This window comes from Balaenoptera borealis, assembly GCF_965194805.1.
Source record: "Balaenoptera borealis genome assembly, chromosome: 9".
Classification (NCBI taxonomy): domain Eukaryota; kingdom Metazoa; phylum Chordata; class Mammalia; order Artiodactyla; family Balaenopteridae; genus Balaenoptera; species Balaenoptera borealis.
In genome coordinates, this window is record NC_138873.1 from 101,774,849 (window position 1) to 101,784,419 (window position 9,571).

General features: G+C 46.9%; 2 long non-coding RNA genes across 11 annotated transcripts in view; one reads left to right on the forward strand and one right to left on the reverse strand.

The window, feature by feature from the left end:
* Positions 1–3,714: 3,714 nt before the first annotated feature.
* Positions 3,715–4,675, reverse strand: LOC309634722. The gene is made up of 2 exons (XR_014248368.1): positions 4,410–4,675; positions 3,715–3,786 (listed from the first exon to the last, which is right to left on the reverse strand). It is a non-coding gene; the product is annotated as an uncharacterized lncRNA (long non-coding RNA).
* Positions 3,786–9,571, forward strand: part of LOC309634718 — a 36,378-nt gene continuing 30,592 nt past the window's right edge. For all 10 annotated transcript variants that reach the window (XR_014248324.1, XR_014248325.1, XR_014248326.1 and 7 more), the window contains exons 1-2: positions 3,786–3,953; positions 7,230–7,304. This is a non-coding gene — a long non-coding RNA (uncharacterized lncRNA). The remainder of the gene's footprint in view (positions 3,954–7,229; positions 7,305–9,571) is intronic.

Here is a 9,571-nt window from a genome sequence, read left to right on the forward strand (position 1 = left end):
AGGGGCCATGGAGCATTGTGATGACAAAGGGCATGGAACATTGTGATCACAAGGGTCATGGAGCATTGTCATGACACGGTCATGGAGCATTATGATGACAAGATTTCTGGAGCATTGTGATGAGAAGGGCATGGAGCATTGTGATTACAGGGTCCATGGAGCATTGTGATGACAAGGGTAGGGAACATTGTGATGACAGGGTTCACGGAGCATTGTGATGACTAGGGCAGGGAACATTGTGATGACAGGGTTCACGGAGCATTGTGATGACTAGGGCAGGGAACATTGTGAAGAAAGGGATCATGGAGCAATGTGTTTACAGGGGCCATGAAGCATTGTGAACGAATAGGCCATGGAGTATTGTGATGACAGGGGTCATTTAGCATTGTGATGAAAGTGGTCATGGATAATTGTGATGACAATTATCCTGGAATCTTGTGATGACACGGTTCATGGAGCATTGTGATGACAATGGCCATGAGGAATTGTGATGACAGGTGTCATGGGGCATTGTGATGACATTGGTCATCTAGCATTGTGATGAAAGGTATCACGGAGCATTGTGATGACAGGGGTCATGGAGCATTGTGATGACAAAGAACATGGAACATTGTGATGACAAGTGTCATGGAGCATTTTGATGCCACGGGCATGGAGCATTATGATGACAATGGTTCTGGATCATTGTGATGACACGGGCATGGAGCATTGTGATTACAGGGGCCATGGAGAATTGTGATGACAAGGGCAGGGAATATTGTGATGCCAGGGGTTATGGAGCATTGTGATGACAGGCGTCATGGGGCATTGTGATGACAGTAGGCATGGAGCAATGTGATGAAAGGGATCATGGAGCAATGTGATTACATCAGCCAGGGAGTATTGAGAATACTTAGGCCTTGGAGCATTGTGATGACAGTGGTCATGGAGCATTGTGCAGAAAGTGGTCATGGATCATTGTGATGACAAGTGTCTGGGAACCTTGTGTTGACACCGTTCATGGAGCATTGTGATGACAAGGGCAATGGCGAATTGTAATGACAGGTGTCATGGGGCATTGTGATGACAGTGGTCATCTAAAATTGTGATGGTACTTATCATGGGGCACTGTGATGACAGGGGCCATGGAGCATTGTGATGACAATGGCATGGAGCATTGTGATGACAGGGGTCATGGGGCATTGTGATGACAGGGGTCATGGAGCATTGTGATGAAAATGGTCCTGGAGCATTGTGATGACAGGTGTCATGGGGCATTGTGATGACTGTGGTCATGGAGCATTGTGATGAAAGGGATCATGGAGCAATGTGATTGCAGGGGCCATGGAGCATTGTGAATACATAGGCCATGGAGTATTGTGATGACAGGGTCATGGAGCATTTTGATGAAAGTGGTCATGGATCATTGTGATGAGAAGTGTCCTGGAACATTGTAATGACACGATTCATGTAGCATTTTGATGACAAGGGCCATGGCGAATTGTGATGACAGGGGCCATGGAGCATTGTGATGACAAAGGGCATGGAACATTGTGATGACAAGTGTCATGGAGCATTGTGATGACTAGGGCAGGGAACATTGTGAAGAAAGGGATCATGGAGCAATGTGATTACAGTGGCCATGAAGCACTGTGAATAAATAGGCCATGGAGTATTGTGATGACTGGGGTCATTTAGCATTGTGATGAATGTGGTCATGGATCATTGTGATGACAAGTGTCCTGGAACATTGTGATGACACAGTTCATGGAGCATTTCAATGACAAGGGCCATGGCGAATTGTGATGACATGGGTCATGGAGCATTGTGATGACAGTGGTCCTCTAGAATTGTGATGAAAGGTACCATGAAGCACTGTGATGACAGGGGTCATGGAGCATTGTGATGACAAAGGGCATGGAACATTGTGATGAGAAGTGGCATGGATCATTGTGATGACTAGTGTCCTGGAACCTTGTGAAGACACGGCTCATGGAGCATTGTGATGACAAGGGCCATGGCGAATTGTGATTACAGGTATTATGGGGCATTGTGATGACCTTGGTCATCTAGCATTGTGATGAAATGTATCATTGAACACTGTGATGACAGGGGTCATGGAGCATTGTGATTACAAAGGCCATAGAGCATTGTGATGACTGTGGTCATGGAGCATTGTGATGAAAGGGATCATGGAGCAACGTGATTACAGGGGCCATGGAGCATTGTGAATACATAGGCCATGGAGCATTGTGATGACAGGGGCCATGGCCAATTCTGATGACAGGTGTCATGTGGCATTGTGATGACAGTGGTCATCTAAAATTGTGATGGTAGTTATCATGGGGCACTGTGATGACAGGGGCCATGGAGCATTTGTGATGACAATGGCATGGAGCATTGTAATGACAAGGGGCATTGAGCATTGTGATGACATGGGTCATGGGGCATTGTGATGACATGGGTCATGGGGCATTGTGATGACAAAGGCCAGGGAGCATTGTGATTACAGGGGTCATGGGGCATTGTGATGACAGGGGGCATGGAGCATTGTGATGAAAATGGTCCTGGAGCATTGTGATGACAGCAGTCACTGAGGATTGTGATGACAGTGATCATGCAGCATTGTGATGACAATGGTCATGGAGCATTGTGATGACAAGGGCAGGGAATATTGTGATGACAGGGGTCATGTAGCATTGTGATGACAGGCGTCATGGGGCATTGTGATGACAGTGGTCATGGAGCAATGTGATGAATGTGATCATGGAGCAATGTGATTACATTGGCCAGGGAGCATTGCGAATACTTAGGCTTTGGAGCATTGTGATGACAGTGGTCATGGAACATTGTGCTGAAAGTGGTCATGGATCATTGTGATGACAAGTGTCCTGGAACCTTGTGTTGACACAGTTCATGGAGCATTGTGATGACAAGGGCAATGGCGAATTGTGATGACAGGTGTCATGGGGTATTGTGATGAGAGTGTTCATCTAAAATTGTGATGGTAGATATCATGGGGCACTGTGATGACAGGGGCCATGGAGCATTGTGCTGACACCAGCATGGAGCACTGTAATGACAAGGGTCATTGAGCATTGTGATGACAGGGGTCATGGGGCATTGTGATGACAGGGATCATGGAACATTGTGAAGACAAGGTTCATGAAGCATTGTGATTACAAGGGCATGGAGCTTTGTGATGACAGGGGTCCTAGAGCATTGTGTTTACACGGGCATGGAGCACTGTGATGAGAAGAGATCTGGATCATTGTGATCACAAGGGCATGGAGCATTTTGATTACTGGGGCCATGGAGCATTATGAGGACAACTACATGGAGCATTGTGATGAAAAGGGTCATTGAGCATTGTGATGACAGCAGTATGGAGGATTGTGATGACAGTGATCATGCAGGATTGTGATGACAATGGCCATGGAGCATTGTGATGACAGGGGTCATGGAATATTGTGATGACAAGTTTGATGAAGCATTGTGATGATAAGGGCATGGAGCATTGTGATGACATGGGTCATCGAGCATTGTGATGACAGGGGTTATGGGGCATTGTAAACACAGGGTTCATGTGGCATTGTGATGACAGGTGGCATTGGGCATTGTGATGACAGAGCCATGGAGCACTGTGATGAAAGTTGTCCTGGAGCATTGTGATGAAAAGCACCATGGAGCATTGTGATGACAAGAAACATGGAGCAGTGTGATGACAAGGGTCAGGGAGAATTGTGCTGACATGGGTCATGGAGCATTGTGATGACACGGTCATGGAACATTGTCATGACAAGAATTCTGGAGCATTGTGATTAAAAGGGCATGGAGCATTGTGAATACAGGGGACATGGAGCATTGTTATGACATGGGCAAGGAACATTGTAAGGACAGGGGTCATGGAGCATTGTGATGACAAGTGTCATGGAACATTGTGCTGACAATGATCATGGAGCATTGTGATGAAAGTGGTCATGGAGCATTTTGATGACAAAGGCCATGGAGCATTGTGATGACAAGGGCCATGGCGAATTGTGATTACAGGTATTATGGGGCATTGTGATGACATTGGTCATCTAGCATTGTGATGAAATGTATCATTGAGCACTGTGATGACAGGGGTCATGGAGCATTGTGATGAAAAAGGTCATCGAGCATTGTGGTGACAAGTGTCATGGAGCATTGTGATGACTGTGGTCATGGAGCATTGTGATGAAAGGGATCATGGAGCAACGTGATTACAGGGACTATGGAGCATTGTGAATACATAGGCCATGGAGCATTGTGATGACAAGGGCCATGGCCAATTCTGATGACAGGTGTCATGGGGCATTGTGATGACAGTGGTCATCTAGCATTGTGATGAAAGGTATCATGGAGCACTGTGATGACAGGGGCCATGGAGCATTGTGATGACAAAGGACATGGAACATTGTGATGACCAGTGTCATGGAGCATTGTGATGACACGAGCATGGAACATTATGATTACAAAAGTTCTGGAGAATTGTGATGAGAAGGGAATGGAGCATTGTGATTACAGTTGCCATGGAGCCTTGTGATGACAAGGGCAGGGAACATTGTGATGACAGGGGTCATGGAGCATTGTGATGAAAGGAATCATGGAGCAATGTCATTACAGAGGCCATGGATCATTGTGAATAGATAGGCCATGGAGCATTGTGATGACAGGGGTCATGGGTCATTGAGATGACAGGGGGTGGAGCATTGTGATGAAAATGCTCCTGGAGCATTGTGATGACAGCAGCCATGGAGCATTGTGATTACAGGGGCCATGGAGCATTGTGATGACAAGGGCAGGGATCATTGTGATGACAGGGGTCATGGAGCATTGTGATGACAACTGTCATGGAGCATTGTGATAACAGGGATCATGGAGCAATGTGATTACAGGGGCCATGGAGCATTGTGAATACATAGGCGATGGACCATTGTGATTACAGTGGTCATGGAGCATTGTGCTGAAAGTGGTCATGGATCACTGTGATGACAAGTGCCCTGGAACGTTGTGATGACACTGTTCATGGAGCATAGTGATGACATGGGCCATGCGAATTGTGATGACATGTGTCATGGGGCATTGTGATGACAGTGGTCATCTAAAATTGTGATGAAAGGTATCATGGGGCACTGTGATGACCTGGGCCATGGAGCATTGTGAGGACAAAGGCCATGGAACATTGTGAAGAAAAATGTCATGGAGCATTTGATGAGACGGGCATGGAGCATTATGATGACAAGAGTTCTGGAGCATTGTGGTGACAACGGCATGAAGCATTGTGATGACAAGGGTCATGGTGCATTGTGATGCAAACGGCAATGGGCAATTGTGATGACAGGTGTCATGGGGCCTTGTGATGACAGGGGATATTGAGCATTGTGATGAAAATGGTCCTGGAGCATTGTGATGACAGCAGTCATGGAGAATTGTGACAGTGATCATGCAGCATTGTGATGACAAGTGTCATGGAGCATTGTGATGACATGGGCATGGAGCATTATGATGACAAGAGTACTGGAGCAATGTGATGACAAGGCATGGAGCATTTTGATTACAGTGGCCATGGAGCATTGTGATGACAAGGAACATGGAGCATTGCCGTGACAAGTGCCATGGAGCATTGTGATGATAAGGGCATGGATACTTGTGATGACAATGGTCATGGTGTATTGTGATGAAAGGGGTCATGTAGCTTTGTGAGGAAAATGGTATTGGGGCTTTGTGATGAAAGTGGTCATGGAGCACTGTGATTACAGGGGCCATGGAGCATTGTGATGAAAGGGGTCATGGATCATTGCGATGACAGGGGTCATGGAGCATTTTGATGATAAGGCCATGGAGAACTGTGATGAGAATGGTCATGAAGCATTGTGATTAAAGTGGTCATGGAGCATTGTAATTAAAGGGATCATGGGGCATTGTGATGACAAGGGCATGTAGCATTGTGATGACAAGTGGCATGGAGCCTTGTGATGACAGGGGTCACGGAGCATTGTGATGACAAATGCCATAGAGCATTGTGATGACAGGGATCATGGAGCATTGTGATGACCTGGGCCATGGAGCATTGTGATGACAAGGATCATCGAGCTTTGTGATGATAAGGTTCATGTAGCATTGTGATGACAAGAGATCTGGAGCATTGTGATGACAAAGTCACGGAGCATTGTGATTTCAGGGGCCATGGAGCATTGTCATGACAAGGGCATGGTGCATTGTGATGACATGTGGCATGGAGCATTGTGATAAAAGTGGTACTGGAACATTGTGAGGAAAGGGGTCATGGATTATTGTGATGACAAGGGTCATGTGGCATTGTGCTGTCAGCAGCATGGAGCATTATGATCACTGGGGCCATGGAACATTGTGATGACAAAAGCCATGGAGCTTTGTGATGACAGGTGTCATGGAGCATTGTGATGAAAGGGGTCATAGGGAATTGTAATGACAAGGGCCATGGAGCATTGTGATGAAAGGTGTTAGCGAGGATTCTGATGAAAGTGGTCATTGGGAATTGTGATGGAAAAGGCCATGGAGCATTTTGATGACAAATGTCATGGAGCATTGTGATGAAAGGGGTCATGGATCATTGGGTTGAAAGGGATCATGGGACATTGTGATGAAAAGCGCCATGGAGCATACTGATGACAAGGGTCCTGGAGCATTTTGATGACACAGGCATGGAGCATTGAGATGACAAGAGTTCGGGAACATTGCCATGACAAGGGCATGGAGCATTGTGGTTAGAGGGGCCATAGAGCATTGTGATGAAAAGGGCATGGAGCATTGTGATGAATGGGGTCATGGATCAGTGTGACTACAGGGATCAGGGAGCATTGTGATGACAAGGGTCATGGAGCATTGTGATGAGAAGGTCCATGGAGTATTGCGATGACAGGGTTCATGGGGCCTTTTGATGACAGGGGTCATGGAGCATTGTGATGAAAGGGGTCATGGAACACTCTGATTACAGGGACCATGGAGCATGGTGAATGACAAAGGCCATGGAGCATTCTGATGACAGGTGGAAAGGAGCATTGTGATGAAATGGATCATGGATCATTGTGATGACAGTGGTCATGGAGCACTGTGATTTCAGGGGCCATGGAGCATTGTGATGAAAGTGGTCTGGAGCATTGTGATGAAAAGGGTCATGTGGCATTGTGATTACAAGGGTCATGGAGCATTGTGAAGAAAAAGGTCATGGAGCATTTTAATGAAAGTTGTCATGGAGCATTGTGATGAAAAGCAGCATGGAGCATTGTGATGACAAGGGCCATGGAGCATTGTGATGACAGGTTTCATGGGGCATTGTGATGTCAGGGACATGGAGCATTGTGATGAAAAGGGTCATGGAGCACTGTGATGACTGGGGCCATGGAGCATTGTGATAACAAAAGCCATGGAGCTTTGTGATGACAGGTGTCATGGAGCATTGTGATGAAAGGGGTCATAGGGAATTGTGATGACAGGGGTCATGGAGCATTGTGATGAAACGGGTCATGGAACACTGTGATTACAGAGCCATGGAGCATTGTGATGACAAAAGCCATGGAATATTGTGATGACAGGGGCCATGGAGAATTTTGATGACAAGGGTCATGGAGCTTTGGGATGACAGGGGGCATGGAGCATTGTGTTGTCACCGGCATGTAGCATTTTATACAATGGTCATGGAGCATTGTGATGATAAGGGCATGGAGCCTTGTGATGACAATGGTCATGGAGCATTGTGATGACATGGCTCATGGAGCATTTTGATTACTGTGGAGCATTCAGCACATTGGTCCATGACCCCTTTCATCAGAATGTTCCATGGCTCTTGCCTTCACAATACCCCATGACCCCTTTCATCACAATGCTCCATGATCATTGTCATCACAATGATCCATGACCCCTTTAATGAAAATGCTCCATGGCCCTTGTCATCACAATGCTCCATGATCATTGCCATCACAATGCTACATGCCCTTTTCATCACAGTGCTCCATATCCCCTGTAATCACAGAGCTCCATGACCCCTTTCATCACAATGCTCCATAGCGTTTTTCATCACAATGCTCCATGACCACTTTCCTCACAATGCCCCATGACCCCTGTAATCAAAATGTTCATTGACCCCTTTCATCACAATGCTCCATTACCCCTGTCCTCACAATGCTCCACGGCCCTTGTCATCACAATCCTTCATGACCCTTGTCATCACAATGCTCCATGGCGCTTGTCATCACAATGATCCAGAGCCTCAGTGCCTGAGTTGGGAGTAGTATCAATTCCATAGTTAGGGACAGTGTCAGAGCCTGAGTTGGGAGTAGTATCAGGGCCTTAGTTAGGGACAGTGTCAGGGCCTGAGGTAGGAGTAGTCTCAGGGCCTTATTTAGGGAGAGTGTCAGTGCCAGAATTAGGAGTAGTGCCAGGGCCTAAGTTACAGACAGTGTCAAGGCCTGAATTAGGAGTAGTCTCAGGGCTTAGTTAGGGACAGTGTCAGTGACTCTGTTAGGAACAGTGTTAGGACCTGACTTAGGAGTAGTGTGAGAGCGGTATTTAGGGACAGTGCCAAGGCCTGTGTTGTGAGTAGTGTAAGGGCCTAAGTTAGTGACAGTGTCAGTGCCTGAGTTGGGAGTAATGTCAGGGCCTTAGTTAGGGACAGTGTCAGTGCCTTACGTGGGAGTAGTATCAGGGCCTAGTTAGGGACAATATCAGTGCCTATGTTGCGAGAATTTTCACTGCCTTAGTTAGGGAGAGTGTCAGTGCCTGAGGTGGGAGTAGTGTCAGGGCATTAGAAAGGGACAGGGTCAGTGCTTGAGTTGGGAGTAGTATCAGGGTCTTAGTTAGGGACAGTGTCAGTGCCTGAGTTGGGAGAAGTTTCAGGGCTTTATTTAGGGACAGTGTCAGTGCCTGAGTTGGGAGTAGTGTCAGGGCCTTAGTTAGGGACAATATCAGTGGCTGAGTTTGGAGTAGTGTGAAGGCCGTAATTAGGGACACTGTCAGTGCCTGAGTTGGGGGTAGTGTCAGGGACATAGTTAGCGACAGGTTCAGTGCCTGATTTGGGAGTAATGTCAGGGCCTTTGCTGTGGACAGTGCCAGTGCCTGAATTGGGAGTAGTGTCAGGGCCTAGTTAGGGACAGTGTCAGTGCTTTTGTAGGGAGTAGTTTCACTGCCTTATTTAGCGAAAGTGTCAGTGGCTGTGTTGGTAGTTGTGTCAGAGCCTTAGTAAGGGACAGTGTCAGTGGCTGAGATGGGAGTAGTGTCAGGACCTTAGTTACGGACAGTGTCAGTCCCTGAGTTGGGATTAGTGTCAGGGTCTTTATTATGCACAGTGTCAGGGCCTGTGTTAAAAGTAGTGTCAAGGCCTTAATTTGGGAGACTGTCAATGTCTGATTGGGAGTATTGTCAGACCCTTAGGGACAGCGTCAGTGCCTGAGTTGGGAGTAGTGCCAGAGCCTAAGTTACGGACAGTGTTAGGGCCTGAGTTAGGAGTAGTCTCAGGGCCTTAGTTAGGAACAATGTCAGTGACTGTGTTAGGAATAGTGTCAGTGCCTCAGTTAGGAGTAGTCTGAGACCA